This window comes from Elephantulus edwardii, unplaced genomic scaffold (assembly GCF_000299155.1).
Source record: "Elephantulus edwardii isolate Elephantulus edwardi_28Jun2011 unplaced genomic scaffold, EleEdw1.0 scaffold00112, whole genome shotgun sequence".
In the NCBI taxonomy this organism is placed as follows: domain Eukaryota; kingdom Metazoa; phylum Chordata; class Mammalia; order Macroscelidea; family Macroscelididae; genus Elephantulus; species Elephantulus edwardii.
The window spans coordinates 1,136,945-1,144,277 of record NW_006399862.1 but is presented as its reverse complement, the minus strand read 5'-3'; positions in this window follow the sequence as shown (position 1 = coordinate 1,144,277).

Here is a 7,333-nt window from a genome sequence, read left to right as displayed (position 1 = left end):
TGACACAATGTGATCATTCCAAGGTCCAGACAGGTCTCTTCTAGACCTGATGCTGTGGAGTGTTTGTTTAACTCTAGGGCTGAAGGTCCAAGGGCCCCTGAAGTAGATTTGATACTGAAGTAGATTTGCGATTGAAGATATACTTTTCCAAAAGATGAGATTAAGATAGCCCTTCTAGGAGGAAAGTGTTACCTTAGCAAGGAGATTAGAGAGAGCTCTCACATCCCATCTTGTGTGACTGTGGGTTCCTGGTGCTGTGTGTGTGAGGATGCCGCTAGGTTTGAAAGCCCGACCCAGAAGTAGATTTGAGACTGAAGATATCCTTTTCCTAAAGATTTTATGTGTGTATGTGTGTGTGTGTGTGTGTGTGTGTGTGTGTGTGTTTGCATCCCAAAACTTGTTGTCTATCCTTAAAGATCTTGTTCGATCATCTTTGTTGTTGTTGTTGTTAGGTATTATGAAATTGAGTATGTCTTATAAGCCCATATAAGCAAAATTATATACTTTTTATGCAATAATATGTAGATTAATTTATAGTGATCAAAAAATAAAATAAATATTCCAATACTCATTATCAATTTCCTGTTCTAATTTATCTAATGTAAGAGAAAATAAATGTTTATCTTATGAATCTGGTTTTTCAAAACTGTGGACAGTAATAGCTTTGAAAACTGGAAATATTCTCTCAGTGGTTGATTATATCCTTTTCATAAGAAAATGTCATTGGAGGATAAGAAAACTTTTTAAAGGTCTGACTGTTGAGAGCTAAATGACACAGTTTAGCCTGGATTTTGTGACTCTGTAGATGACAATAAGCTTTTTAGTAAGTACAAATTATACTTTCAAACTACTCATATTTTAGAAGATTTCTTAAGATTCAAAAATAACAAATATCCTTTACATCAAAGTTGATAAAATCTAATATGATTAATGATCATTCTTATTTAGCACACTAGAGTGTAATATAACAGAATGACTCTGTTCTTGTATTCTAAGTTTTATTACTGCTTATTACAGATTCCCCCAAATCACGAAGCATAGAATATAAAAGGTGTGAAAATGGAATGGTCTACTTGGGCAAGAAATCTTGAAAAAAGTGTGATTTCCAATCATCAGTGAAAAAAAACAACAAAACCAAACCCCACCATAGTATCTTAGTCGCACGTACATTTCTGATTTTCTTTTTTTTTTCATTTTAATAATGTTTTAAAGGTAAACTAGGGCATGTAACACCAAGTGGAAAGATTCCTGGTGGCTCAACAGTTAAGTGCTCATCTGTAATAAACAACTTTGTAGTTTAGTTTAGTGAGAGAAAGATGCAGATACCTGTTTCTGGGACGATTTTACATATTTCCTTGGAGTTAGTTGTGGTTTATCTAGTGGAGGATTGAATAAACCTCCACTAGGTTTCTGAGGCTGTAAATCTTTGCAAAAGAAAATTGACAATGCAGCCCCAGACACTCTGCAAGTTAGTTCCAATCAGTCCTAGACATTATGCGTTATAGGCAACCTGACCACAATGGTTTTGAGATTTAGGTAATGAAAGCTGCATTTTTGCTGTATGATTTTTCATATACTCAAGAATATCCAGAATCTCTTAACTAAAAGCCAATTTTTTTGTTATGCATCAGAGAGCTGGACAATGACTAGGGAGGATAGAATGAGCATTGATGCCTTTGAGCTGAGGTGCTGGAGAAGAGTGTTGAATATACCATGTACTGCTAGGAAAATGAACAGGTTCATCCTGGAGAGGGTTAAACCAAGCTGCTGCTTGGACGTAAGGATTCTGACATGTTGCAAGGAGGGACCAGTCCTTGGAGAAGGACACCATTCTTGGGAGGGTGGAGGAACAGCACAGGAGGGCAAGACCCTCCATGAGGTGGATTGATTCAGTGACTGGGGCAATGGGGGTGAGTGTGTTGGAGACAGTAAAATTGGCACAGGACAGAACAGGGTTTAGGGCTGTTGTACATAGGGTCACTATGAATTGGAAGCAATTTAATGGCATATAACAACAACAATAAAGGCCAAATGTTTATGAAAAGAAGAATTTCATTCCTGAAAATGATATCATTTTATGCTTATTGCAATCAATATATCTAATTCTTAATTGGTCAAACTTAGCTGAATAGAAAGTGGTATCACTTTGAGGCTAAAGTGTATCTGATTCAGACTACTCTCTTTCTGATTACATGCTATGCATCTGAAAGCTAGACAATGAATAAGGATGACAGAAAAATATTTGATGCCTAGCAACTGTAGTGTTAGAAATGAGTGCTGAACACTCCCTGGATTCCCAAAGAACAAACAGATATGTCTTGGAGAGGATGCAGCTGGAGTGCTCTTTGGAGGCAAGGATGATGAGCCTTCACCTCACGTGTTTTGGGCTTCTTAATATGAAGGAGGTACTTACTATTCCTTAGAGAAGGACATGTCAAGAAGTATGAGGATGGCACAGGATAGAAGAGGGTTCAGACCTTTTGATCATAGAGTCACCAAGAGTTGTACTCAAATAAATTGGAAGCACAATTGCTAGAAATGCATTTGCATGTGGAAATGTAGATACATCTATACACTTCATAACAAGTCAAGTGTGGCTTAGTCCGTTGTGATTCAGATCAATACTCCATCAAGTTTCCAACATTATATATATATATATATATGTGTGTGTGTGTGTGTGTGTGTATATATTTGTATAATGGGAGTAGACTACCCAGTTTTCTGGTAGACGCTGATGTCTTTAAACCATTGATAGTCTAGTCAGTTACATAACACCTAATCCGTTCTGCCACTTAAGCTCTGGTAACAATTATGCTCTTGGTAGCCGACTTCTGGTCAGTTCTGCCTCGTAGTGACTGTATATACAACAGACAAAATCTGTGTGACCCTGTGACATACTCACAACCTCCGCTGTACGTAAGCCTATTGCTGCAGGTACTTCCGGCGCTGGATCATTTACTGAAAATTGTCAATTGGTATTTTAATTTCTGGTGCTTTGTTTTCTGCCAATGTTTTGTTAAAAATGGGATTTTTCAGTGCTAACTGCTCTTGAACGTAGGCTGTCTCCTGAAATGCTTCAGTGTGGACCAATTCTCTTTGGCACATTGACTCTGTGCATTCCTTCTATTATTTGACAATTCCTGTGGATTTCAAGATTTTGTCCACAGAATCTCTTGATATTGCAACACAGGAATGAATTTCCTTTTGCTTTAGTTTTATCACCTTGAGAATATTCTTCTAGTCTATTCCAGCTTTTGACTTTTCTAACTCCAAATTTATGTACATTTTATTATATTATTTTACTTTGCTTGAAATCTGTTCGGTTCTTTTATTATGTAATTTTTTTCTATTCGCTGTGGGTACTACCTAGTCTATAGCAGTTTCAGGCTCTTTTGACCTCCATTTTGATCTCTTCTTTCTTTCTAATTTTTTTATTACCTTTTTCTTTCTTTATATGTGATGCCCTTGATATCATTCCACAACTTTTTTGATACTTAACTATTGGCATTCAGCAAGTGAAATTTGTAGCTAGGAGTAGTATTTTTCCCCAAATATTTAAATATTTGCTAAGAGTCTACAATACATCAAATCTCATTAACAAATATTTTTATGGCCTAAGGTCCCAGATATGTAAACCTTTTAAAATCATGCTATGGAATTACTTTTTAAATTTTTTTAAAATTTCCATTCATTGGGTTTTGCACACTTTCCTCCCTGCCCACCCTGCCCACCAGTTTGCTTTTCTCTTTGAAGAGTTAAAAAAAAAAATCTTTCATTGTTAGGCAACCCTCAGTCCAAGCCACTATGCAGCTTTCATTCTGCATTCTTGTTATGACAATAATACCTAATCATATATTCTTCCTAAACAGTTCTCTACCTCATCTGTTCCAATGCAGTATACATTATTTAGACCCTCTTAGTTACCCCCCCAGCTTCAATGTCAGTCCTACTAACAGTGGCACCATGCAGTATTTGTCCATTTGTGACTGAGATATTTCACTCAGCATAATGTTCTCCAGGGTCACCCATTTTGTATAATATTTAATGACGTTTGTTTTTCAATACAGCACAGTATTCCATTCCATTGTGTGAATATATCGCAGCTTCTCTATCTGTTCATTTGTTGATGAGCACTTGGGTTATTTCCAACTCTTTCTTTGCAATTATGAACAAAACTGTAATAAACATGTGTGACCCTATATCTGTTTGAGAGGCAGTTATGGTTTCTTTAGGGTGTATTCCCTGTAGTGGACTTTAAATTCAGTTGGTATATACTCCAGGCTATACTTTAGTGCTCTTGGAATTGTTTCAATTTCTTCTGCTTTAACTTGAATTTGTTTATTATTAATTGATAATTTATTTCTCAATTGGAATTTGGCTATGTTCTCGTTATTGTTGTTATGTAGCATCGAGTTGCCTGTGACATATAGCAACCCCATGTACAAAAGCTCTGAAGGCCAGTTCTATCCTGAGCCAATCTCAGCATTTCCAACAGACCTAATCCCATTTCTCCAGTCACTGAGTCAATGTGTCTTATTCTGGGTCTTCCTCTCCTCTGCTGTCCTTTCACCCTTCCAAGGATGATTTCCTTCTTCAAGAACTGGTCCTTCCTGGCCATGTGCCCAAAGGATGTGAGGTGGAGCTTCAAAATTCTTGCCTCCAAGAAGCAGCTTGGTTTCACTCACTCCAGGACAGACCTGTTCTGGAATTCACGATATATTCAACACTCTTCTTCAATAAACCACAATCATTGATTTTTCTTCTGTCATCCTTAGTCATTTTCCAGCTCTCTGACACATTGAAAGTAATTATGAAGACTATGGCTTCGATCAGATCCACCTCAGTCTTCTTCAGACTGACACCATTATTCTTCATCCTCTAGAGAGGTCCTTGACAGCAGATTTTTCCCCAACGTAATTTGTCTCTTGATTTCCTGATTGTTGGTATGAAGAGTGTGAATTGTGGAGCCAAGCAAGCTGTAATTGTTAACCACCTCAATCTCTTCTTCATCTATCATGAAACTACCAACTGACTCAGTGGTTAAGACCATTGTTTTCTTTATCTTGAGTTTCAATCCATATTTTTTAAATTTAATTACAGATCATTTTATTCAGATATAAGAGCAATGTATTCATCCGGTATGAAAAACAATGTATATGAACTTTGTAAGCCGGTAAACCAGTATGAAATAAAAATTTTATTTTTTTAAATAAAAAGCAATGCACTCATATTAGGGTAGAATGTGATAACCTGGAATGTGATTGTTAAGGGTATTTTTGTGCAGAGGTGGGAGTTACACGACAGAGAAAGTGATGATAAGCAAAAAGTGACATAAGAAAAAAGAACTCCTTAAATAATAGTAAATTTCCAGATTTTCTTATGCTACAAAATTCTATAACAACAGAACTAGTTTACTAAAATGTGTTCTAGATATAAATATACTCTCAACCCAAGGAAATACCCTAATGCCTTCCTTCCAGGAATTCATTAAGGACCAAATTCATGAACAAAGTAATAGTAACACTATTAAATAAATTAAACTGATAAGGTCTCTCTTTTTGTGTGGCTCTTTCCTGATAAGTGCTATGACAACCTTCATTTTTTTTTATTGTATTGTTTTTAATTTCTTAGCCTTATTGGAATCCTAGCAGTGCTTTTAAAAGTTACAAGATAAGACGGGAAGAAGGGAAATACTCTCCTAACATGATTTTATTTTATTAATTTTAATGAACATTTACAAAGATTTTGGATTTCCATTTATTCATTGTTGCACTGCTCACTCATCCCCCCAGCTTCATTCCATATTGAGGACTATAGTCCTTGACCTTCTGCAGCAAATGCATCATATTTTCTTTAGTTTCAGTCAGCAAGGTTGTGTAATCTGCATAACATAGGTTGTTGATGAGTCTTCCTTCAATCTTGATGCCACATTTATCCTTATAAAGTCCATCCTCTCAAATGATCTCTTCTGTATGTAGATTGTAAATAATGTCTGGGGAAAGGATGTATCCTTGACACACACCTTTCTTGATCCTGATTGATGCAGTGTTTCCCTGCTCTATTCTGACTATTGCTTCCTGGTCCAAGTATAGGTTTTTCATGAGCACAATTAAGTGCTCTGGGATTCCCATTATTATTAATCAAAATTTGTTGTGATTCATACATCCTAATGCTTTTGCATTGTCAATGACACACAGATAGACACTCCTCTGATACACTCTGCTTTTTGGCCAACATTCAGCTAACATTGGCTATGATGTCCTTAGTGCCATGGCCTCTTGTAAACACAGCTTGTCTGTCTGGCAGTTCTCTACCGATGTCCTGTTCCATTCATTTTTGGGTAACCTTCATCAGGATCTTTCTTGTGTTTGATATTAGTGATATTGTTCAATAAATTCCACACCCTGTCAAGTCACCTTCTTTGGAATGGGCATAACATTAATTTATTCCAGTCAGTTGGCCAGATATTTGTCCTCCAGGTTTCTTGGCACAACTTGGTGAGTGTGCCATAGCAGTGTCTGTTTGTTGAAATCTATCAGTTGGTATTCTATCAATTCCTGGGGCCTTGTTTTTGCCAGTTCCTTCAAAGTAGCTTGAACTTTCACCAATGACATTTAACTTCCTTTTTTTGCCACTTTAAACCAAAAATTTTGTTTTCTCTCTCTCTTTTTTTTATGTGTGCGTGTACCGTCAAATCAGATCTGACTGGTACAGGAGGAGATTGTCCCTCCTTCCTTGGCAGAGCATCTGGTGGGTTCGAACCGTGAGCCTCTGGGATTGTAGTTGCAGTTCCTTGCCACTAGGTTACCAGAGCTCCCCTTAAACCACAAATTTTGAAATAATAATAATAAAATGAAATGCTTGTTTTAGATCTCACTGCTAAAATATGGTGACACTAGGATTAAATTCTATTTCATTTGTAAACCTGTAGACTATCCATTGTTGTTGTTACAATATATTAATACAAACTGTTTTTATTAAAAGATAGATATTATTTAAGCTGTGACTACATTTTACCATTTCAGACATTTTTGTCACCTCTCTGAGGATGTATTTAATGTCTGTAATATAATTAATCTTTAATTACTTTTTTGATATATGAAACAGTTATTTTTGTCAAGCTAATTTAAAATTTTTGATATGTCATTATTGATTATTTTGAAGAGATTATATAGTATATCTTGAAGAAATTCGTTTTCAACTAAGATAGCTTTGCTGGTTTTCCAAAGTGCTGAAGAGCAATGGTATCTCTTTGGAGACTAAGGTGCATCTGATACAGGCCATAGTCTTTGCAATCACCTGTTATGCATCAGAGAGTTGGACAATGACCAAG